The sequence below is a fragment of the Typopeltis vanoorti genome, chromosome 5 (genome assembly GCF_054136105.1).
Source record: "Typopeltis vanoorti isolate ZY-2024b chromosome 5, IOZ_Tvanoo_1.0, whole genome shotgun sequence".
Classification (NCBI taxonomy): domain Eukaryota; kingdom Metazoa; phylum Arthropoda; class Arachnida; order Uropygi; family Thelyphonidae; genus Typopeltis; species Typopeltis vanoorti.
The window spans coordinates 166,441,426-166,465,924 of NC_143553.1; the positions used below are offsets into that span (position 1 = coordinate 166,441,426).

Sequence of the window (24,499 nt, forward strand, 5' to 3'; positions counted from 1 at the left end):
AAACTAAGTGGATTAAACACGATTAGAGCAAGAAATTCTTAGGCTATACCAGTGATCCGATACACAGCTGGCATAATAGATTGCACAAAAGAAGGCCTGGACAAACTGGATCGCAAAACTAGAAAACTAATGACTATGCATCATGCATTACATCCACGAAGTGACGTTAACCGGTTTTACTTACCAAGAAGGCGGACGGGGTCTGCTGCAAGTGAGACAGACTGTGGAAGAAGAAAATAGCTTAAAACGTTACATAAACAATAGCTCTGAGCAAATATTTCAAGCAGTTGCACAAGAGGATCTTCTGAAAGCAACAGGAAATAAATGCGATTACAAAAAGGAACAGCAAAATAATCGGTATCTGCGCTGGAAAAATGTACCTCTGCAAGGCCAATTTCTTAGAGCTACTGAGGACAAAATTGACGTGAACAAGAGCTGGCAATGGCTAAAATATGGATATATTAAAACAGAAGGATTTATTCTAGCAGCTCAAGAACAGGCATTTCAAACTAATGCAATGAACAGCAAATGCAGATTATGTAACCATTTTATCTTTCCACCACTAGTAGCGATTTTTTTTATGTATCACGCATGTTTTTATGACCGAGTTTCCTGTACCCAGAATGAAAAACTCGAGTTTCTGGAAGCAAAAAAACCTTGCTTCTTTTATATGAGATCGGCTAACTCATCTTCATTTGAAAAAGCCCATATAAAGATTCCTCTCGTTGCAACGAGAATCGAACCTAGGTCTTTTCCAATTGAAGGACGCAATGTCCTTGTTCTGCGGGAAAATATTTTACTAAAATGTGCGTCATAGATTCAAACTTCAACCAAGTAATGCATTTCCAAAATTACAAGGAAGCGTTGACGATTTTTATATATCAGTTGACTTTTTTTATTTCTTAGAGTATTAAAAAAAAACCAGTCTAAGAGGTACCAAACGTTTTCCAAACCTGAGACTTTGCTGAAGAGGGCCAGCAGTGCAGCCATGCTCTACATCAACCAATCGAGAATTTCAACTTTCCCGTGGGTTTTTAGTTGCTTCGATTTACATTTCTTTTGCTAGTTGTTTAATACCAATAAGAGGCGTATATAGCTCAGTCGAGGTAGAGCTTACATCCCCACTTTTAGGCAACCTGAAGAAAGAGCGTTCTAATTTCAATTCTAGTCACCGACAAGAGGAACATTTGTCCTTTCTTCGATAGGTTCCGAACTTAGTCGATCTCTGGCATGGGTAAACGGGATTTTTTTCCCCGTTACTTGGATTTTTCAACACGTAAACTCAAGAAAATAGACCATGCAGTTCACACCATTTCAGACATTAAAAAGTTGTGTTTGGGTCAGAGACCACGAGAGGACGACAATTGTTAGCGGGCATCTTGAGCCCACTATCTTTGATTTGCTATTGGTGGAAACAGGGTCATCGCCAGATTAGATCGTGCCCTGAGACAAACGATTTAATATCGCCCCTGATGGATTATAAGACAAAAATATAAGAAAATCTCCAATTGCTATTTTGTTTTTATGACAAGAGAAACATTAATGCAAAACGATTGCATAATAATAATTATATGTTTGCTCTACGGGGATATCGTACAATAAAACTGTTTTTAAGCTCCTCTAAATTTAAATTATAAGCTGTGTCCGCCTCTATCGGTCACTGCCGTTCTTAAATGATTTTAAATCAGTTTAAGCCTGAAAAAACCTCTTTCCGCACTTGCTAAGCTAACAGGAATTGTTAGCGAGCCCAAGTATAAATGATCACTTGGGTAGTACAACACCAGAGCAACTCCATGCAAACGTGGAGCAAGCTCCGTCACTAACTTTAATATTCTCTCATAATGTAAAACCCAGCTCCTAAGAGATGTATATATAAAAACATAAAGGGATTTACTGTCCCCCTTTCTATTAACATAGGAATTGTTAGCGTACCGACGGCGCCTACCTCAATATGGCTGAACGACAGCCCTTATTAAGCCACGCCGAAAGGCAGGCTGCCCCTGTGCTACACCCTGTCGACGGTACTGGGTGGGAATTAAACCGTCCACTCAGTCTCCAAGAAGATTGATAGGAGTAAACCCGCTTTGCCCACTCCCTAGGAGATTATAAAAATGATAGCGACTCTAAAATATCAAATTTTGTTATTTTTAACAAAATTTAATTAAAGTCAAGTGAATTTTGTTTAAGTAAAATAAACAATATATTTAAACTATCCCTGATACAAAAACACACCAGAATCAACTCTATGCATCCTGTCTAAACTACCTTTATTATATGGAAGTGAAACATGGACCGTAAAAAAGAATAATAAAAAATGGATTCAAACAGCAGAAATGAAGAAATTTTAGAATTCCTGGATATAAAACCAATTAACTACCATACAAGTAAATAAAAACAAAAATGTTAGAACATCTAAATCCAGTAAACAATAGCAGACTGCCTGAAATACTGTACTGATATTTAAAAAAAAAAATCGAAAAAGAAGAAGAATTGGAAGACCAAGATAGCGATGGCAGTCCACTTGGCCTAAAATCCATGATAGGAAGAAGTAATAGGTATTGAATAAATAGCTCAAGGTACTGAGATCTGTTTAATTAATGTCTATTTTTTATTGATGTTTTAATGATTTAATATTTATTGTTCTTGTTGATAGCTGATGAACTGCAGCAAAGGAGAATAGAAGTTGTGTTGCAGGAGAGTGAAAAGAACGCATTTGAGGGTATTTGGTGTGAGTTTGAGACTAGCAAAACATAAACAAATTGATGAAATAAGTGGAAGGAGGGTAATTATTATGGGGGATTTCAACTATGGTAACAGTGATTGGAAGAAAGACAGGACACATGTGAGGAAGGAACTGGATTTTATTCAGTTATTAGGGGATAGCTATCTGAGACAGTATGTAATGGAAAATACTAGGGGTCAGAGAGTGCTTGACCTACTAATTGCATCTGAGAATTTGACTGTAATGAATATGACAATTTTGCCACCTATTGGTGAGGGTGATCATACGTTTTTGACCTGGGAGGTGGCTAATTGTGTGAAATTTTCGACTAAGACAGGATACATGTGGAATTACCATGCTGGCAATTATGACAAGCTTAGGAGATTGCTTGGTTCAGTGCCATGGCATGTAAAACTGCCAGGGCTGGATGTTGATAGTGCATGGGAAGTGGTCAAGGAGCTTTTGCAAGAGGTTATGGCTGACTGTATACCTAGAGTATGAATAGTCAATCAAGTAGGGGTTAAATGGATAAATAACACCATTAAGTTTGAGTCGCAAAAAAAAAAAAACTGTGCAGGGAATTTAAGAAGAAAGGTGACATGCAGGCACACGAACGGTATAAAGCGCAGGCCAGAAGGGTAACGAGTATGGTAAGAAAAGGAAAAGGGGATTATGAAAGGAAATTAACTATGCAAGCTAAAGAGAATCCCAAACAGTTCTTTCAATATTATTATTATTATTATTATTATTATTATTATTATTATTATTATTATTATTATTATTATTATTATACGAACGGTCGCACGGTGATATCGCTGCTCCAGTTTTTTATAGTTTTAAAGTGGTTCCAACTCCTGTTTTAAGTTGAAAGTACTCCCAAGTAACCCTACTTATCACGCCGAAGACAGTGATATAAAATTCAACGAGATCGGCTAAGAAGAAACCAAATTTTGAAGTGTTGAAAAGGGAACAGAGAGGACCGTGGTCAACAACCAGCGAAGAACAAAGGACGTCGCCATCTTTATAATCACGCCTCACTGACTAAGGGAAGAAAGGTGAGTCATGAAGTCAAATGACTGGAGGAGTTATCGTCCAACGGAAATAATAGAACTTGTACGAAATGCAGTAGGATTCTACACTTAAAATGTGCCGGCTTTTCAGAAAAAACCGGGCAACATAAATATGAACCCGATGTAACACGTGAGGAATGGAAGTGTGTAATCTGCATGAGGAACAAAGAAACGCACTTAAGGCAGCCACCTACGATGCAGCCGATTATACCGGAGGCAAAATCAGATGACGAACTGAACAGACAAAAAAAACGCAGGTGAGTCCTATAATTTAAACTCTTTAAGTATACTAATAGAAAACGGTCTAGTGACTATAAAAGCCAGCTTAGTAGATCTTGTGCAAGAACTCTTTAAGGAACAGAACGAACAAATAACAAAAAAATCTAGCGAATATGAAGATTTGGTAAAACAATAATTTAGCAGTAATAGAAGTGTTGCAAACGGTAAAAGACATTAAAATGAGCATTAACGCACTAAAAGACAGGCAACACAATTTGATGAAAGAGACATCCGAACTCCGTCAAGAACTTCATTCTCTAAAACTGCAATACGAACGTTTAAATCAGCAACAACATAAAAAAGATCTTGTCATAAACGGTCTTCCTGAAACTGCACCTACAGAAAACCTCAGAGACGTGGTTTTAAAATTAGGCCATGTGATTGATATCCCCCTACAGCTTAACGACATTCAGACCGTAAATCGGATTCCTAGGAAGAGCAAAAATCAAGGCTTCCCACGACCTGCACCAGTCATAATTCGTCTTAAGAGCAAGTCCACAAGAGACAATCTCATAAAAGCCAGCAGGCAGAAAAAAACAGTTGCCAAGGACTTGAACGCACAGCAAGACAATACACCAATCTTCCTATCCGAATATTTAACACCATTCAACCAGAATCTGTTGTACCAAACAAGAAAAGCAAAAATGGAAAAAAATTACCAATTTTTGTGGACCAGAGATGCCAAGAAATTCATAAGGAAGTCACAAACTTCAAAGCCGATACAAATTAAAAGCAGAGAAAACAGAAAAGCTGCCACTGTGAAGAAAAAAAGCCCCTAAATAGTTCAAAAAGAAGCCCACAATAAAAAAAAAGAACGTGAACCATCAAGACAGATGCAATAACACAGGATATATTGGCAATTTCACTTTGATCCGACCTTTCAGATCATTCCTTTGACCTCCCAAAGATCTGCCTACTTCCAACACAGCCACCCAAATCAATAACAAATATATGTATATATAACGAGTATCACCCTCAGATAAGCTAATCACAAAGCTTCGAGGGTGCAGTTGAGTTACATTCCAGTAGTTGTATTTATCTAACATTATTCACTTAACACTCTGTAATGAATTCTAGTAGTAAACAGAAAATGTGATAGTAATACTTCAGTTATATATTTAAGTTTAAAATTATATATTTAATTTACAATTTAAATTTAAAAAAATTATTATTATGTAAACTGCAACATAAGTAATATTGTTTAACTTGTGAGTCATTAATAATAAACACGATTACTATGATTATTATTAATGGTAATAATACACACTTTTTACTCTTGTGTCAATGAAAAATTCTGCAAATGACAATGATATTAAAGTAATTATAATTCTTACTGAACCATTTTGCAAGAAAAAGATGCATCGTTCCCTAAATATTAGTATATTCATTTAATTATTTGAGAGATAAAAAAAAATTATTATTATTATTATTATTGTATGTATGTAATTTATCTGAGATATAATAAAAAAAATTTTTTTAAAATTATTATTATTATTATTATTATTATTATTCGTGATACCTCCAAGGAGTCCGAAGACTGATTGCAGGAGGACACCTACAATTGTCTCAACCGCTAGATCGAACATCTACTACTAATCATCTCCATCTACCGCCCACCTCCACCACCACTACAACTAGTATTTTTTGTCGGTAAATTGCCTGTGTTCTGAAGGGACGATTTGTCTGTATGCGGGATGAAAAACCCTGCTACCCCCGTATGAGATCGGCTAACTCACCTTCGATTGAAATCGTTAAGATAAAGATTCCTCCCGTCGCGACGAGAATTCAACTTAGGCCTATGCCAATCGAAGTGCGCAATGTACCGTCGTTCTTCCAATTGCGCTACGGAGACGCTAGATATGCTGCAAGTAAAAGAAAAACCGTACACGGCAGAATGATTTTAAGGAATTCCGTTGGTAGGGAGGTCACTGAATCAGTCGATATAGTGGAATTACTGAGTGAGCACTTTGCAAGAGTATATCACCCAGGTGGTGACATTGAAGGAATGAAGAAACCATTAATTTATATGAGAATTGTGGTGAGTGAAGTGGAGGTGAATAGTCTGTTACAGAACCTTAATATGAATACATCTGTGGGATTGGATGGTATACCAGCACGGGTCTTTCGTGAAGCGGCTAAAGAACTGTCAGTGCCCTTGACCATATTGTTTAATCTGAGTCTTGGGTCTGGTTTAGTCCCGGAGGTGTGGAAAGAGGGGAAAATAGATCTACTGCATAAAGGAGGATCCAAGACTACTGTTGCAAATTACCGACCAATCAGCATACCAGGAGTCGTTGTCAAGGTCTTGGAGAAAGTCATGAAGGGAAAATGCAGGAATGGATTGATGAAAATGAGACACTGTATGGGGGACAGCATGATTTTGTGAAGGGTAGATCATGCCTCAGTAACTTGCTCAGGTTATATAACACAGTGACGGCTGAACTGGATAAAGGTAATGGGTTTACGGTTATACTGCTGGACCTTGCTAAGGCCTTTGACAGGATACCACATTGAATTCTAATCCGTAAACTGCAACATATGGGAATGGATATAGGGTTGGTGAGATGGATAGGACGGTGGTTTATGGAGAGATATCAGAGATTAGTTTACTCAGAAGTAGTCCAAATGTCCAAAAGAAGGCCTGTGACTAGTGGTGTGCTGCAGGGTTCTGTTCTTGGACCACTGCTGTTTAATTTGTTCATTAACAATATAGGGAAGGATCTGAGAGGAACGGTTCATTTGTTCACTGATGATGCAAAGTTGGGTAGGGCAATAGTGAATGCAGAAGACGTCAAAATTTTGCAGCATGATTTGGATAAATTGGAACTCTGGGCTAAGGAGAATGGATATCAATTTAATGTGGCAAAATGTAAGGTTATGCATTTTAGGGTGAAAGGATTAGCAGCAGTATATCACATTGGTGGAACTGTACTCCAGGAGATTGATGAGGCCAGGGACTTGAGAGTGTTAGTGGATAGGGAGACAAAGTTTACAGGGCACATTGCAAAAGTGGCTAAATCAGCTCATCAAATCACTTGGATGCTGAAGAATACTTTGACGAGCAGAGACAAGCAAGTTATTGTTCTTTTGTATCAAGCCTTGATAAGACCCTATTTCGATACTTTGCCTAGATTTGGTTGCCTAGGTTTCTTCTTGATGGGGAGGAGGTTGAGAGGATCCAGAGGCGAGTGACCAAGATGATAGCAGGTCTATGGAATGAACCTTATGAGAACAGGTTGAAGATTTGTGGGTTGCAAAAATAGGTTGATAGGTGGGAAAGGGGAGGTATGATTGAGACACTCAAATTGCTGAAGTGTTTCTATAAGATTAATTCAGAGGATATTTTTAAGAACAGGACTGGTGGTGGGAGGACTAGAGGACATCTATGGAAGCTGGGCAGGAGTGTGGTCAGTAAGGGTGTTAGAGTAGATTTTTTACTTTTAGAGTGGTGAATGAGTGAAATAAGCAGCCAGAGTCTGTTGTGGGTGCTATGACAGTGAATGAGTTCAAGGCAAAGTAGGATAGATACTGTGTGAATGTCGAATAGTTGTGATGGACCTGTAATGTTTAGGGCCTCCCTCGATGAGTCTAAGGACTCCTTGGAGTCGCCGTAATAATAATAATAATAATAATAATAATAATAATAATAATAATAATAATAATAATAATAATAATTTTTACCTGTGTAAATATTTATATAAGTTATATATTCCCAATGCATGCTGTTCAACGAATTCGTTTTTTATTTATTGCCCTTTTTTGATTAATCCGTTTTTTTTTTGCGGGGGGGGGATTTTTTTCCTCATTTATTGAAATTTTTTGCTTCTTTCTTTGGGAATAGTTGTTATTACTTCGCATCACCGTCTGGAGTATGGTTATGATGTCACGGATTCATTGTCATTGGTGTTCATGCTGTGGAAACGGACTGCATTCTTGTTTCGTAGTTAAACATCTGTTGTGGTTGCTTGTGCGTCTTCAGTTGGTTGGGCATATTTGATTCCGTAAAATGGCAGAAGCTGAAGTTGAAGAAGGGATTGACGCTGGTGGTGAAGCGGACCCAGTTCAGCAATTTTCTGAAGAAGAATTGCACATTCCTTCTGTTAAATATGAATGTAAGATTTGAAAAACTTCATATCATATACACGTCATTTCATATTATGCATATAATGTATTATTTATTTTATTTTTATCATTTATTGTCCCAAAATTTAGACGTTTATTTATTAAGGGTTTTTCAGAAGGGAATAGTACTAGGTATTTTTAGATTTGCAACCTAACATTGAAATAATAAATAAAGAAGGACAATTAATGTCTAAAATTAGATAGATTTCCTCAAGTTGCTATGATGACTCGAGGTTAAAAATGTATTTATGTATTTCTAAATGTCAATTTGGATCAGCGACAGGGTTTGGGATGTGTGTGTGTGGGGGGGGGGGGATTAACAGCATCTGACAAAAATTTGTATAAATGTTATTAATAAATTTGTGTTGTTATAAATCTGCATGTCACATAGTCTCATTCCACGAAAGAAAATAAGACAAAGATTGAACATGAATGTCTCCACTCGATATTCCAAAATTAGCATGTCATGCATAACTCAGGCTTACAATAAAGGAAGTGTATTTACAGTTGTGTACAATTGTATGTACGCAGCACTGCGCAGTATTGTATGTACGTACGCACGCATGCACGATATATGCAAGCGCTGCAATTTATTATTTAATTTTTCATTTTCTATAATTTTGAATTTTGTTAGATAGCACTGCTCTAACTAACCCCAGTACTTTTCAAGCCAATTCAGTTGTCTCTGATAAGTGCTGAATATCATTTATCATCTAAACATCCATATCACACTAAAATTTGAACTTACAAATATAGTGGGTTCCAACTTCACTAGCAGTGCCATTATCCACAAGTTGATAATGGCATTAGATAGCTGAAATTCTATTTACTCAACCAGTCAGCCTAGCATTCATTATGGCCAATTATGGAGACAACACTTCCATGTTAGAATAATAATTTTAATTTAATATTAATCAAGATAATCACCCAGTGTTTCAAGCTTCATATTAAGGTCATCAGTTGGAGTACACATGTATAAACAAAGAAACAAGCTACATTATAATCCACACAGTATGTCAAATTATCAGTTTGGTTAACCATTAACACTACTAGAGTGATCCTTGGTTGGTCATCATCAATTTCCTGATATGTACCCTCAACAGGTATTCAGGTTACTGATCCTTGGTGGAGGAAAGAAACTATATTGAAATATTTTGACACCTTCATGATGTTTATTTTCTATCTTCCCAAAGAGTTTCAAGTCTTCTGTTTAGATATTTTTACATTTTTTAAGTTTTTTCTTTAGACACATGCTGACTTATTTGTGAGGAATTTTTAATAGGATTTATTTCTTTTTCCTGAACTGTCTCTTCTTGAGTCTGTCATGAAGTTCTGGTTTTTTTCTCTTTGTAGAGCACTTTACTACATACTTCCCTAGCAGATTCAGTCAGTTTATTTCATATCATATACACGTCATACTACTAAGATTTCAAGCTCTGGTTTTTATTTTCAAATGCTTTAATTTTTTTTTTTCTCGAACAATATTATTCATATTTAAGACTACACATAATGTGATATGATGTAATGTAAATCAGTAGTTTCTGGTTGTTGGGAACGAATACAGTATTGGGTTGCATTATGACAGAGATGAATGACCAAAGTGAAATTGGAAGTCTGGAGTGTTGGTTTTGCAGAGCGTTTGAGAGTTAAGTGGATAGGATGAAAAAGAGAAGTTAGAGGGAGTGAGTGTTGGGGTGGCGGTGAGTGCGTGTGAAGATGGAGTGTATTGCGGTGTGGATGGAGACCGGGGAGGTATATGTGGTAAGTGGTGATAAAGGTGATTTGGCAGGTGTGGTGGGGAGATCACAACCAACATATGGCTTGGATAGGACTGGCTATAGACCTAAAAATGAACTGTTGTGTTTATTTACAAATGCCAGAAGTATCAGAAATAAAGGGGATGAAATGGTTTCAGTGATTGAGTTTATTCATCCCCAGATCATTGGAATAAGTGAAACATGGTTGAATGAAGATGATATAGTAACAGGAATAGAAATGGAAGGGTACAGTATTTTTCATGAGGATAGAAAGGGCAGGAAGGGAGGGAGGGAGAGTGCTGCTGATGATAGCAGGAGAATTAAGTCTGCATAAGGTAGACATGAAAGGGGGAAATAGTGGCAATGGTTATGAGGCAGTGTGGTGTAACTTGGAGGTTGAGAGGAAGACATATTTAGTTGGATGTTGCTATAGGCCTGGGAATGTGGAAGGTGGTGATGATGAAGAAATGTATAAACAACTTGGATTAGTGAACAAAGGAAGGGTAATTATTATAGGTGATTTTAATTATGGTAGCATAGATTGGAATGAAGAGATAGCATTTGGGAATAAGGAAAGTGAATTTCTCGAGTTCTTGAGAGATAACTATCTCAGGCAGCATGTAAAGAAAGGCACACGAGGATCAAGAGTTCTAGATTTTCATCAGAGAATGTAATAGTAAAGGGGTTTCACATTTTCCTCCAGTTGGTGAAAGTGATCTTGAAGCAATCACCTGTGTTGTGGCTAGTCATATGCAAGCTTTTGTGTGGAAAGGATATATGTGGAATTATAAGGCTGGTGATTATGACAAGCTTAGGAGACAACTTGGAGCTATAACATGGAATGAGGAGTTGAGCGGTAAGGAAAAAATGCTGCATGGGAACTTACAAAGAAATACATAACAGCATCAATGTACGAATGTATCCCAAAGGCCAAAAGGCTGAATAAGGTTGGTGTAAAATGGATCAATGTGAAGCTTAAGCATGAAATCTCAAAAAAGAAAGTCCTTTGGAGTAAGTACAAGGTGAATAATGGTAATCAGTCACATGAAGAATATAAAGAACAAGCCAGGAGAGTGACTCATTTAGTAAGGAAAACAGAAGTTGAGTATGAGTAGAAATTGGCAAATCAGGCTAAGAAAGTTTTTTCTTAGCCTGATTTGCCAATCAGGCTAAGAAAAAACTACATATCTAAAAAACTAGAGAGTTTTTTAGATATGTAGCAAGTATAAGGAAGAATGATCATGGAAAGATGAAGTTAAGGGATGAAAGTGGTAGAATGGTAACTGCTGCAGAAGACATTGTTGAGTTATTCAGTGATCAATTTATAAGTGTGTTTCATCCTGATCAGGGCGGAATCATAAGGAACTTAAGTGTAGAGGACATAGGAGAGGATAGCTTAATTGTGAGTGAGCAGGAGGTATTTGAAGGAGATGGAATTGGTCACCAGTGGTGTGCCACAGGGGTCAGTTTTGGGGCCATTATTGTTCAATTTGTATGTTAATATTAGGTTTGGTTGAACTAGTGATATCCAGCTGTTTGCAGATGATGCAAAACTGGGAAGAGCAATGTACAGTCAGGCTGATGTTAATGCCTTACAAGAGGATTTGAGTAGATTGCATTATTGGGCAGGTAAGTGGAACTGTCAGTTCAATGTTGCCAAGTGTCAGGTTTTGAGATTTGGTAAACAACGATGGGTGCTAAGTATACACTTGGTGGGGAAACTTTAACAGAAGTAGAGGAGATGAGAGATCTAGGAGTGATGGTGGACAAGGACCTGAAATTCAGGGGTCACATTGCACAAGTTGTGAAGACATCACATCAAATAATGGCAATGATGCAGAGAACCCTGACATGTAGAAATAGAGAGGTTTTGATTCCATTGTATAAGGCCTTGATCAGGCCTCATGTGGATTATTGTGCACAGATTTGGTCGCCGAATTTTCATGATGACGAGGATATGTTGGAAAAGGGTACAGAGAAGATTCACAAAGGTGGTCAGTGGTCTTTGGAATGTGGAGTATGAGAACAGATTGAGGGAATGTAAGTTGCAGAGCCTTGTGAATAGGAGGAAGAGGGGGGGGGATACGATCGAGACATATAAACTGGTCAGGGGTTGTTATCAGGTAGACATGGAAGAGATTTTTCATAGAAGTGGAGAAGGAAGTAGAACAAGAGGCCATGGAGGCTGTATAAGGAGGGTGTGAGCAAAGGAGTGAGAAGCAGGTACTTTGCATGGAGGGTGGTTCATGAGTGGAATGCATTGCCTGAGTGTGTTGTGAATGTGGACACATTGAATCAGTTTAAGACATGGTTGGATGAGCATTCTATGCAATAGTGAGTACCTCCCACGATGAGTCTCTGACTCCATGGAGGTTGGGTGTCGATAATAATAATAAAGGATTCTACCAGATTACTACAAAAGGGATTATAAAAAGAGTGGAAAGTAAGATGGGAAGAATGAGAGGTTATCTCTGGTAGTTGTGTAAAGGTGAAGTGTGTGAATAGATTTTTTACTTAGCAAGTGGAGCACATTGCTAGAATGAATTGTGAAAGCATGGAGTGTAAATGATTTAAAGATTCAGTACATACATACACATACATACATACATCTTCAAGGCCCACTCTTCCTAATTGGGTTGTGGGGGCAAAAGCTGCAAGAGGAACTTCCAATGGTCACGATCCTCTGCCACCAAGCTCAGGTGTTCTGGTGGGATTCCCAAACGTGTCCACCCAAGGTTTTGGATATAGTCTATCCAGCGAGTCCTTGGCCCTCCACGTGGCCTCCCACCCTCTGGCTTGGCAAAGAGGGCCTGCTGAGGGAGCCTCTCTTGTGGCATTCTGACCAGGTGCCCGTACCAGCGTAACTGTGATCTCTCAACACGAAGAAGCAGTGGTTGAGTATCGAGGGTTTCCTGAATTGCAGAGCTTCTGACTCTGTCGAGTTTTGTCAACCCCGCAATCCCTCGAAGGAACCTCATTTCAGCCGCTTGGATTCGTGTCCGCATTCTTTCGGTCATTACCCAACTCTCATGACCATAGGTGAGGATGGGGACATAGACCGTATTGAAGACTTCTTTGCCTTCTTGCTTAACTTCTGCTTCAATACTACCGAACGGCCAAGCTCCCGCAATATTGAGCTTGCTAAGCCAATTCGAGTATCTAGCTCTACGTCCCATTTTCCATCATTCGTGAATAATGACCCAAGGTATTTAAACTTCTCCACCTGCCTCATTGGGACTCCACTTACATTTAGAGTGCACTGGGATGGTTGTCTTGAGACCACAAACGTTTCAGTTTTGGCTACACTGATCTTCATTCCGGCATCTGCACAAACAGCTACAAACCTATCCAGGGTCCGCTGGAGGTCATCTCTGGAAGAGCTAAGCAGAACTAGGTCATCTGCAAAAAGCAGAAGTCCAATGCTACATTTTCCAATTCTGACACGCTCACTGCCTCGGCTGTGCATATCAATCCAGTCCATAAATATTATGAAAAGGAGGGGTTACAGAACACACCTTTGGCAGAGGCCAACGGAGACTGTGAAAGGTTCGGACTTTGTGCTGTTTACCCTGACATAAAACTCTGGGCATTCATACAGGGACTTGATGGCAGCTAATAGTTGACCATCCACTCCATACTCCTGTACTACTTGCCAAAGCTTATCCCGAGGAACCCAGTCATATGCCTTCTCCAAGTCCACAAAACATGTGTAGACATTCTTGGCATATTCCCAAGATTTCTCAAAGACTTGCCTTAAAGTGAAGATTTGGTCAGTTGTGCTTCTACCAGGACGAAAGCCACATTGTTCTTCCTGGAACTTTGACTTAACTATGCTCCTGCACCGTCTTTCCAAGCACTTAGCATACACTTTCCCGGCAGGCTGAGCAGAGAGATGCCACGATAGTTACTGCAATCCTTCTGGTCTCCCTTCTTAAAGACTGGTATTATTATGCCTGTCTGCCATTGCTTTGGTGCTCGCCCAGATATCCAAGCAGCCTGACACACTCGAGTCAGCCAGAGAACACCATCTCGAATTAAGGCTTTTAGCATTTCGGGCCGAATTTCATCATCGCCAACAGTCTTGCCCGATTTTAGCGATTTTATTGTGAAATGGACCTCTTCTGCTGTGAGACTAGTCATTGCCCAGATCTGCACCTCTTGGATGTCCACAACTACTGGGCCACATGGGTTAAGAAGATTCAGTATGATAGATAAATATATTGATAATTAAGTGGGCTTTCTATAATAATCTACTGACTCCACAGAAGTTATTCTAATAGTAATATAATAGTATTTTTCAATTTTTATATTAATAGTAATAACTTGAATAGTTGATTTATATTTGTCTGATCGAAAGTATCTTAGAATAAATAAAATCATTAATCTAGTGAGTAAAGTCATTAATTTGCTGTGATCATTTTGTAGGTTAAGAATAGATAAGAAAGTTACCAATGCTAATTCACATGTAGCATTGGTAACTTTGAATAGCGAATAATTGTGATTAATTTATAAAAAGATGGAAACTTGGAATATCTGTTTAAAATGGAATCATCACTATATCATTTTATTAACTATTTTTAATCAGTTACGTTCTAGTGAAGCTCATGTAGATGTGATTTTGGTGTGTGATGGTATTAGCCTGAAGGCTCACAAAATTCTTTTGTAGCTTATTTCTTGAAAACCTGTGTAAACTAATTGTATATAGGATAAAAGGATCTCCCAGATGAGTCTTTGACTCCATGGGGTCTTGAGTAATAATAATAATAATTGTGATCCTCAAGAAAATACAGATTTGAGAGTGATTGTACATTTCGTGTGTAGGGGTAAGGTGAACATTTTACAGGACCAATTTTCTGCACTGTTCAGTGCTCCTGAAAGTATATGTAAAGTTTTACAGAGTTTTTATATTTATTAAGGTAATGGCTTAGCAAAAAGTTAAGCAAGTTTGAGTGCGGTTAGTAGTTGGAAGGAAATCAGTCATTCGATTCTGTTGGCACACTCTCCCACGATGAGTCTTTGGGCTCCCTGGAGGTATCGCATAATAATAATTATTTTATTATATTATAATAATAACCAGGAGAATGTTTAGACAGTTGAGCTTGGCAAGTGCAAGAAGAATGATTGTTATGGGAGATTTTAACTACAGCAGTATAAATCGGGGAGAGGAAGATGCAGGTAGCAATAAGGGAATGAAATTTCTAGAATTCTTGAGGGACAGATGTCTTGGGCAACATATAATAGAGGGAACAAGAGGTTCAAGAGTTTTGGATTTGGTCATAGCATCAGAAGAGTCGATAATAACTGAGATGACATCTCTCCCACCACTTGGAGAGAGTGACCATGTGTTTTTGACTTGGAAGATGTATAGACATGCAGGAGTATCAAAGAAAACAGAACATATGTGAAATTATAAGGCAGGTGATTATAATAATCTTAGATATCAACTTGGGGAAGTTGTCATGGAGGGAGGAATTGGAAGGCCGTGATATCATTGGTGCCTGGGAAATTGTGAAGGAATATTTTTAGCAGCAATAGTAAGCTGTATTCCACAAGTGAAGAAGAGGACACAATTTGGAGTAAAGTGGATGACAAACAATATTAAACAGGAACTGCATGCGAAAAAGAGGCTATGGAGGAGATATAAGGAGACAGGTGAATAGCAGATGCATGAAGAATATAAGACACAGGCCAGGAGAGTGACTAGTATGGTAAGGAAAGCAAAACTGGAATATGAGAAGAGATTGGCCCTAAGATCCAAAGAAAATCTTAGGGAATTTTTTAGCTATGTGGCCAGTAGGAGGAAAAATGATTGTGGAATAAAAATGGGAATAGAGTGATTGATGCAGAGGACATAGTGGAATTGTTCAATGAACACCACATTGCAGTATTTCATCCTGGAGGAATAAATTTTAGTACTAGAGGAATAGGGCAGGTTCGAGGTTTAGAGGTGCAGGAAGAGAGACTACTGAAATCCAGAATACTGAGTGCTCTGGATGTCAGTAAAGTTGTGGGACTGGATGGTGTTTCACCACGAGTTTTGAGAGAATGTTCTAAAGAACTGATAGCTCCTTTTATGTGGCTTTTCAGTGAAAGTCTTGCTATGGGAAAGGTGCCCAGGGAATGGAAGGAAGATAAGATAGTGCCATTGCATAAGGATGGTAGCAGATTGGAAGTGTCTAATTATAGGCCAGTTTGTGTGTCATCAGTTGTTAAGATCTTGAAGAAATTAGTGAAGAACTGTATACAACATTGGGCAGGTGAGGGTAATGTTTTCTGTTAGAGTCAAAATGGATTTGTGAAGGAGTGCTCTTGTTTTAGTAATATGCTAGCCTTTTATAATAAAGTTACAAGAGCAGTAGATGAGGGTAAGGCATATACTGCTGTTTTCTTGGATTTAGTGAATGCATTTGAGTGGGTGCCACATGATAAGCTGATATTTAAGTTGTAGCACATGGGTTTGGATGTCAGGTTGGTCAACTGGATTCAGGATTGGCTGTCCGATAGGTATCAGAGAGTTGTGTATGGTGGGGCTGTTTCAAGGAGGCAGAGGGTTACAAGTGGTCCCACAGGGCTCAGTACTGGGACCATTGTTTAACCTTTATATCAATGACATTGTCAGTGGATTGCATGGGGGGGGGTATTCAGTTGTTTGCAGATGATGTGAACCTGGGAAGGGTTATTAGTAATAGTGCAGATGTGGTAGCCCTGCAAGAGGATTTGAATTAGCTAGACAGATGGGCAAATGAATAGGATGTCTGTTTAATGTAGCAAAATATAAGGTGTTGAGGTTTGGGACACATTGAGGGGACGCTGCATACTCTATTGGAGGCGCTATACTGGAGGAAGTAAGGGAGACAATATCATTCCGTTGTATAAGACGCTGAACAGGACTATTGCTTTCAGATTTGGTCCCCAGGATTTGAAGGGAATAAGTTAACTGTGGAAAGGGTACAAAGGTGGATAACAAAGATGGTTTCAGGACTGTATAATGATAGTTATGAGGATTGGCTGAGGGAATGTGGACTGCAGAGTTTGGTGGATAGAAGGAGAGGTGATATGATTGAGAATTTTAAACTGTTGAGAGGTGGTTACAGGGTTGACACTGGGGAGTTCTTTCACTTGGTTGAACAGTGGGAAATGACAAGGGGCCATCCCTGGAAGTTACAAAAGGAAACTGTGAGCAAGAGGGTGAGGAGTGGTTTCTTTGCATGGAGGGTGGTTAAACCATGGAATGCATTGCCTGATAGAGTGGTGAGAACGAGAACAGTCAGTGAGTTTAAGGAGTGGTATGATAGACTTTGTGTTTCCTAGGAAGGACCTCCCGCAATGAGTCTTTTTTTGACTGCGTGAAGGCCTGAATAATAATAATAATTTACAAAATTGCAAGCATACATAGAAATCGGATGACCAAAGCAGATGACATAGTTGAACTATTTGTTGATCATTTTATTAGTGTTTCATCTTGGTACATTTATTTGAAAGGAGAAAAGTATTAAATGAGAGAGGACATGAAAGAATTACTGGAAGTAGCAAAAGAAAAGTGCAAGAGTTTTAAGATAGTGAGTCTGTTACCGTGATATGACAGAGTAGAGCTCAGGATGCCCATAATAGCAAATGACCTGATGCATAAGTTATGCAGGTGGAGTGGTGTAGAGTTTGTGGATGTGTGGAGTGAGTTTGACTGGGAAATGACTTATACAAGAAGGATGGTTTGTATCTGAATGGATTTGGTGTTTGGAGACTGTTGAATGAAGTGAAAGTGGATGTGCAAAATCAGGGCTTTAAGGGGTGGGGAGAACTGTTGAGTTGATATACAGACATCAGTGGGGCAGTTGAGTGTAAGAATGTGTAGTTACTGCCTAGGTTAGTACCACTGGTAATAAAGCAGAATGGGATAGTTAGTATATAAAGCGTCAGGATAGTAGTGGGCCTAAGGGGCTTTTGTAACTAATGCTAGGAGCGCTTGGAACAAGCAGTGAGAATTTTTGGAATTGGTTAGCTCATCCTCACCAAAGGTTATTGACATTAGTGAAACATGGCTGACAGAAGACGATATAATGGAATAGAATATGAATATGAAGGGAGAATAAAGAGAAAAGAATGGGGGAGGAGTATTATTGATGATAGCCAATGAACTGCAACCAAAGAGAGTAGAAGTTCAACTGCAGGCCAGTGAAAATAGCATATTTGAGGCTATCTGGTGTGAAATGGAGACCAGCAGAACAAAATATACAGTTGGATGCTGCTATAGACCAGGGGATTGAAAAGATGATGGCAGTAGTATGCACCAGCAAATACACTCAATGAGTGGAGGACAGATTATTATAGGTGATTTCAACTATTGGAACATAGATGGAAGGAGTAGAGGACACATGGAGGAAAGAAATGGAATTTATGCAGTTCTTCTTTTTCTCCTTTTCGGCCATTTTCTGTTCACTGTGGGACGAAGGCCTCCTCTTGTTCCTTCCACCTTTCTCTATTCTTATTAGTGATTGACAAATTTTTCCCAACAAAATTTATCATTTCACTTTCTTTTAGGGCATCCATGGTCTTGTTTCTCTTCTTTTGGAATCCAATTTGTTAGTTTGTTTATGCAGTTACTAAGGGATAATTATCTGAGAGAGAGCATGTGATGGAATATACTAGGGTTTGAGAGTACTCAATCTAGTAATTGCATCTAAGAATTTGTGTATTACGAATATGGCCACCATGCCACCAATTGATGAGAGTGATCATATGGTCTTGAACTGGGAGGTGGCTAAATGTGTGGAATTTTCAATTAAGATGAGGTATATGTTGAATTATAGGGCTGAAAAATATGACAAGATTAGGAGATTGCATGGATCAGTGCCATGGAATGTAAAACTGGAAGGGCTGGTTGTTGATAGTGCAGGGATAGTGGTAAAGGAGTGTTTGAGGTTGGTTGATTGTAAGAATGGCAGACTGCATGCTTAGAGTCACTAGAGTAAATCATTATTATTATTATTCAGGCCTCCATGGAGTCAAAAGACTCATCGTGGGAGGTCCTTCTTAAGAACATAAAGTCTGTCAAGATTCATCGAGGGAAGGTCCCCCCCCCCCCTAAGAAACACAAAGTCTATCATACCACTCCTTAAACTCATTGACCGTTCTTGCTCTCACCACTCCATCAGGCAATTCATTCCATGGTTCAACCACCCTCCACGCAAAGAAACCACTCCTCACCCTCTTGCTCTCAGTTTCCTTTCGTAACTTCCAGGGATGGCCTCTTGTAATCACTCCGGCTGTTCAACAAAGCGAAAGAACTCTTCAGTGTCAACCCTGTAACCACCTCTCAACAGTTTAAAATTCTCAATCATATCACCTCTCCTTCTATCCACCAAACTCTGCAGTCCACATTCCCTCAGCCGATCCTCATACTTATGCTTGTACAGTCCTGAAACCATCTTTGTCATCCGTCTTTGTATCCTTTCCACAGTTAATTTATCCCCTTCAAATCCTCGGGACCAAATCTGAGAACAATAGTCTAAGTGTGGTCTGATCAGAGACTTATACAATGGAATGATAACCCTTTTATCTCTGCAGGTCAGTGTCCTTCTCATAATTGCAGCAATCCTCTGTGTTACCTTCACCACCTTTGCAATATGTCCCCTAAATTTCAGGTTTCTATCAATCATCAACCCCAGATCTCTTGTCTCCCCTACTTCCTCCAGTAGAACTCCTCCCATAGAAAATCAAGTGGGAGTTAAATGGATGAATATCATCATTAAGCTAGATCTGCAAAAAAGAAACAATCGTGGAGGGAATTTAAGAAGAAAGGTGACCAGCAGGCACATGAACAGTATAAGGCACAGGCCAAAAGGGTTACTAGTGTGGTAAGAAAGGCAAAAGCAGAATATGAAAGGAAATTAGCAATATAGGCTAAAGATAATCCCAGTGTTTTCAGTATGCTGCAAGTAAAAGAAAGAATGTTTATGGCAGAATGATTTTAATGAATGTCGATGGTAGGGAGGTAATTACTAAGTGAACACTTTGCAAGATTTTATCATCCAGGTGGTGATATTGCAGGAACAAGAGGCAAAGGCTTATACTGGAACTGAGGTAAATGAAATGGAGGTGCATAGGATATTATAGAACCTTTATGTGAATACATCTGTGGGATTAGATGGCAGCATACCAGCTTGAGTTTTACATGAAGCTGCGAAGGAATTTTCACTCCCTTTACCACATTGTTTAATCTGAGTCTCAACTCTGGGTTAGTCCTAAAGGGGATGGAAAGAGGAGAAAATAGTTCCATTGCATAATGGAGGCTTCAAGACTGATGTAGCAAATTACCAACCAATAAGCATTTCAGGAGTTGCTGTCAAAGTATTGGAGAAGTTGACAATTATAAAATACAGGAATGGATAGACGGAAGTGGAATACTATATTGGGGGGCAACATGGTTTTGGGAAGGTTGTCATGCCTCGGTAACTTGCTCATATTTTATAATACAGTGACAGCCGAGTTGGATACAGATAATGGGTTTACAGTGATACTGCTGGACTTTGCAAAAGCATCCTTAAACAGGATGCCACATTGAATTCTAATCGATAAACTACAACACATGAGGATGGATATAAAGTTGGTGAGATGGATAGGAGGGTGGTTGATGGAGAGATATCAGAGAGTAGTTTATTCAGGAGGAGAGTCCAAAAAAAGGCCTGTGACTAGTGGCATGCCACTGGGTTCTGTTCTTGGACCACTGCTGTTTAATTTGTGCATTAACGATATAGGAAAGGATTTAAGAGGAACTGTTCAGTTGTTTGAAGATGATGCAAAGTTGTATAGAGCAATAGTTAATACCGATGATAGCAAAATTTTACAAGTTGATTTGGATAGATTGGCAGACTGGGCAAAGGAGAATGGATGTCAGTTTAATGTGGCAAAGTGTAAGGTTATGCATTTTGGGGTGAAAAGATTACCAGCTGTATACTATTGGTGGAACTGTATTCCAGGAAATTGACGAAGCCCAAGACTGGATGTTAGTGGATAGGGAATTAAAGTTTAGAGGGCATGTATCAAATGGCCCCACATGGGCCATGCCGAAAAATTCTTTCCACGAAGACTCAAATCGCTCTCTCAAGGCTAGACCCCCCCCCCCCTCACTGGGAGCAAAATTCCAGAAGAAACCTAAGAGAGCAAAAACTCTCAGTACTAAGGAACACAAAGCGTCGAAGAGGTGTATTTTCTGTAAGCAAACTCTCGGTTAGTGCGTAAAGTATTTTACTAAAATAAAGAGCCAAAAGGCTTCACTTCGGTGATGCAAAATTATATAAATTAAGTGGATATTAAATCCAACATCATTTCAAAGTTGGATACAGAAACTATAAAAGTTTCATGCAAAAATTGACCAGAGAGCTTGCGGGAATACAGTCGCTGCCATACTACGAGTTATCCTATCTGAATCTTATAAGTGACAGGAACACTTAAAGTGCCTGTATATTCACCTCCTATTGGTCCAGGAATTTCACTCCCTCACTGGGAGTGAAATTCCTGAAGAAATCTAGGAGAGCAAAACTTCCAGTACTAAGGAACATAAAGCATCAGAGATGTGTATTTTCCATAAGCGAACACTCCAACAGTAGTAAAAGATTTTACTAAGATAAAGAGCCAAAAGGCTTCACTTTGGTGATGCAAAATTATATAAATTAAGTGGATATTAAATCCAACATCATTTCCAAGCCAAATACAGAAACTATAAAAGTTTTGTGCAAAAATTGACCAGAGAGCTTGTGGGAATACACTTGCAGCCATACTACCAGTTGCCCTAGCCTTATAGGTGACATGAATGCTTCAAGTGCCCAAATATTTGCCTCCTATTGGTCCATTTTAATAAGGTTTCATTGGTCTGACAGCTGTTTCAAACTATTTTTTTTTGTCAGAAACCTAAGAGAGCAAAAACTCTCAGTACTGAGGAACACGAAATGATCTTGGATTTAATATACACATAATTTGTGTAACTCTGTTAATGATGAGAATGGTTGTTATTATGGAAATGATATAAAGAGAGAGTGATTCTTTTTCTCTGGTTGGGACCTTTCAAGCCTGTGTAAAGATGTGTGCATATGATAAGTAAGAAACTAGATAAAAACGGAGAATTGCAACCTTATCGAACTGTGTCATGCAGACCACAGGCGAGAGTATCAGTAGTGGTTCGTGGCTTGAAATCGTGGGGTGCTGCAACTTTCGAAATGTACATACATATTGCAAGTGCAGTGTATATGTGTTTGGATAAAATATCAAAATTAAACATGAAAAAATATTATAGAAAATATTTAAATTAGCTTGGTATCTTTAACATGAAAAAATATTGTTTATTATCGATAAAATTATATAGTTTAGTCATCATCATCAAATTCCTGCCATGTACAGGATATGATAGTACTACATGAAATAAATTACATTATTACTAACTTCCTATCTACAATTTTCCTCCAAATAAGTGTGTTACTTGTCAAGACTACAACATTATCAGATCTTTTATTTCTATCGTCTAAGGCACTTTGTACCATATCAGTCCACCTATATGTTGGTCTTCCTCTGGGTCATTTTGCTGCCAACCTGGCAGAGAACACTTTTTTTGTAATCTTTCTTCGCCCATTCTGTTTAAGTGACCATATCATCTGAGATTAGCTCTGCTAACGCATTCCTGGATGCTGACAATGTCAAGTTCTTTCCTAATATCCTCATTTTTAATATTATATTGCCATTGATGCCATCTGTTCATGCCTATAATCTTTCTCAGGACTCTCATATCTGCAGTCTCTAGTCTTTGGTCAAGTGTTTTACTTCTGACCCAGCTCTCAGATCCATAAGTTAAAACTGGTTTGAACACTGTCTTGTATACAGCTAATTTAGTGTTCTGACTAATTTCTCTCTTATTCCATATGAATTTATTCAATTGACTTCCCACCATACCAGCTTTGCTGATTTTGTTGTCTATTTCTATATTTAATTTACCATCTTCACTAAAAATCGTGCCTAAGCTGAAATGTTTTACTCGTTCCACAGGTTCTCCATTCACAACACAGTTGACATTTTCAATGATTCTGCCTATTTTCATTGTCTTTGTCTTTTTATTGATGACCTTCATACCATATCTATTACAACAGTTATTCAATTTAGTCAGAGAATCTTGCAGACTTTTAGCGGATTTATTTAGTATAACATCATCCGCATAAAGCAAAGAGCTGACATTAACATCTCCAATTTTGATATCATGTTTAATACCACTTTCCTTCATAATGTGATCCATATAGATAATGAATAACAGAGGGGATAATGAACATCCTTGTCTCACACCAGATTTAACATTAAACCATCTTCCTGTACTTCCTTCAATTCTAACTGCTGACTTACAACTCAAATAAAGACTGAGTATTGCTTGATATAATGCCCCATTGACACCATATAACTGCAGCGTATTGAATAGCTTCTCTCTTGGCACCTTATCATATGCCTTTTCCAAATCGACAAAACTTAAATACAGATCTTTGTTATATTCCCATGCTTTCTCAACTATTTGTCGTAAAGTGAAGATCTGATCCTGACAGCCTCTATTTGGCCTGAATCCAGCTTGTTTGTCACCAAGCTTTTCTTCTACAATTCTTCTCAACCGTTTCTCAAGTATACTTGCATAGATCTTGCCAGGAACACTCAGTAGGGAAATACCTCTGTAATTCTCACATGCAGTTTTATTTCCCTTTTTATATATGGGTACTATGAGAGCTCTACTCCAATCAGCAGGAATTCGTCCCTCTGTCCAGGCTTTCTGAACTATGCAGTGCAGCCACTGTAAGACTTTTATACCATCATACTTCAGCATTTCTGGTCGAATATCATCTACTCCTGCTGCCTTTCCACATTTCAAGCCTTTGGCTTTTTCTACTTCAAGTATGGATATGTATTCCGGACTGCATGCCTGGTCAGTGTTTTTTACCATGCTGTCATCACTGCTTGTTTCATTTAGCAGTTTTTCAAAGTAATTACTCCATACTTCAAGGATATCTTTTTCTCCTGTTTTTATGTCACCTTTATCATCTCTAACTCCTTTTACAGCACTCTTTCCTCCATTCCTAAGCTTCTTCAACAACCTCCAGAATATTTTGCTACCTTCTTGATATTTATTTTCTATATTCTTGCCAAATTCCTTGCATGATTTTTGTTTAGCTAGTTTTACACAGTATTTAGCATTCTAGCATTTGTCTCTGTGTGTTCTCTAAGAGCAGAAGTGACTTATTTGACAGTAACTTTTGATATGCTTTCTTCTTTTCCTTCACTGCCTCTACCTTCCTGTGTCCACCAGAGAGTTCTGAATTTTTTTATCCTTGCAGACAACCTCACCACATGCCTCTCTGGCAGAATCAATCAATGTTTTCTTCAGAGTTTGCCACTGAATCTCCAAGATTTTGATTCCTGTTCTCAAACTCTTTCATTTGTTTTTCAATAATCTTTGTGTATTTTAGTCTACAGTTCACATCTGAGAGCTGCTCAACTTTTATTCGCTTTAAAACTTTCTTACATGTTGT

The 24,499-nt window shown here is 38.4% G+C and overlaps 1 long non-coding RNA gene across 1 annotated transcript in view; it reads left to right on the forward strand.

Moving 5' to 3' along the window:
* The first annotated feature begins 7,930 nt into the window (after positions 1-7,930).
* Positions 7,931-24,499, forward strand: part of LOC150107035 (uncharacterized) — a 61,137-nt gene continuing 44,568 nt past the window's right edge. The window contains exon 1 of the long non-coding RNA XR_016548343.1: positions 7,931-8,183. This is a non-coding gene — a long non-coding RNA (uncharacterized LOC150107035). The remainder of the gene's footprint in view (positions 8,184-24,499) is intronic.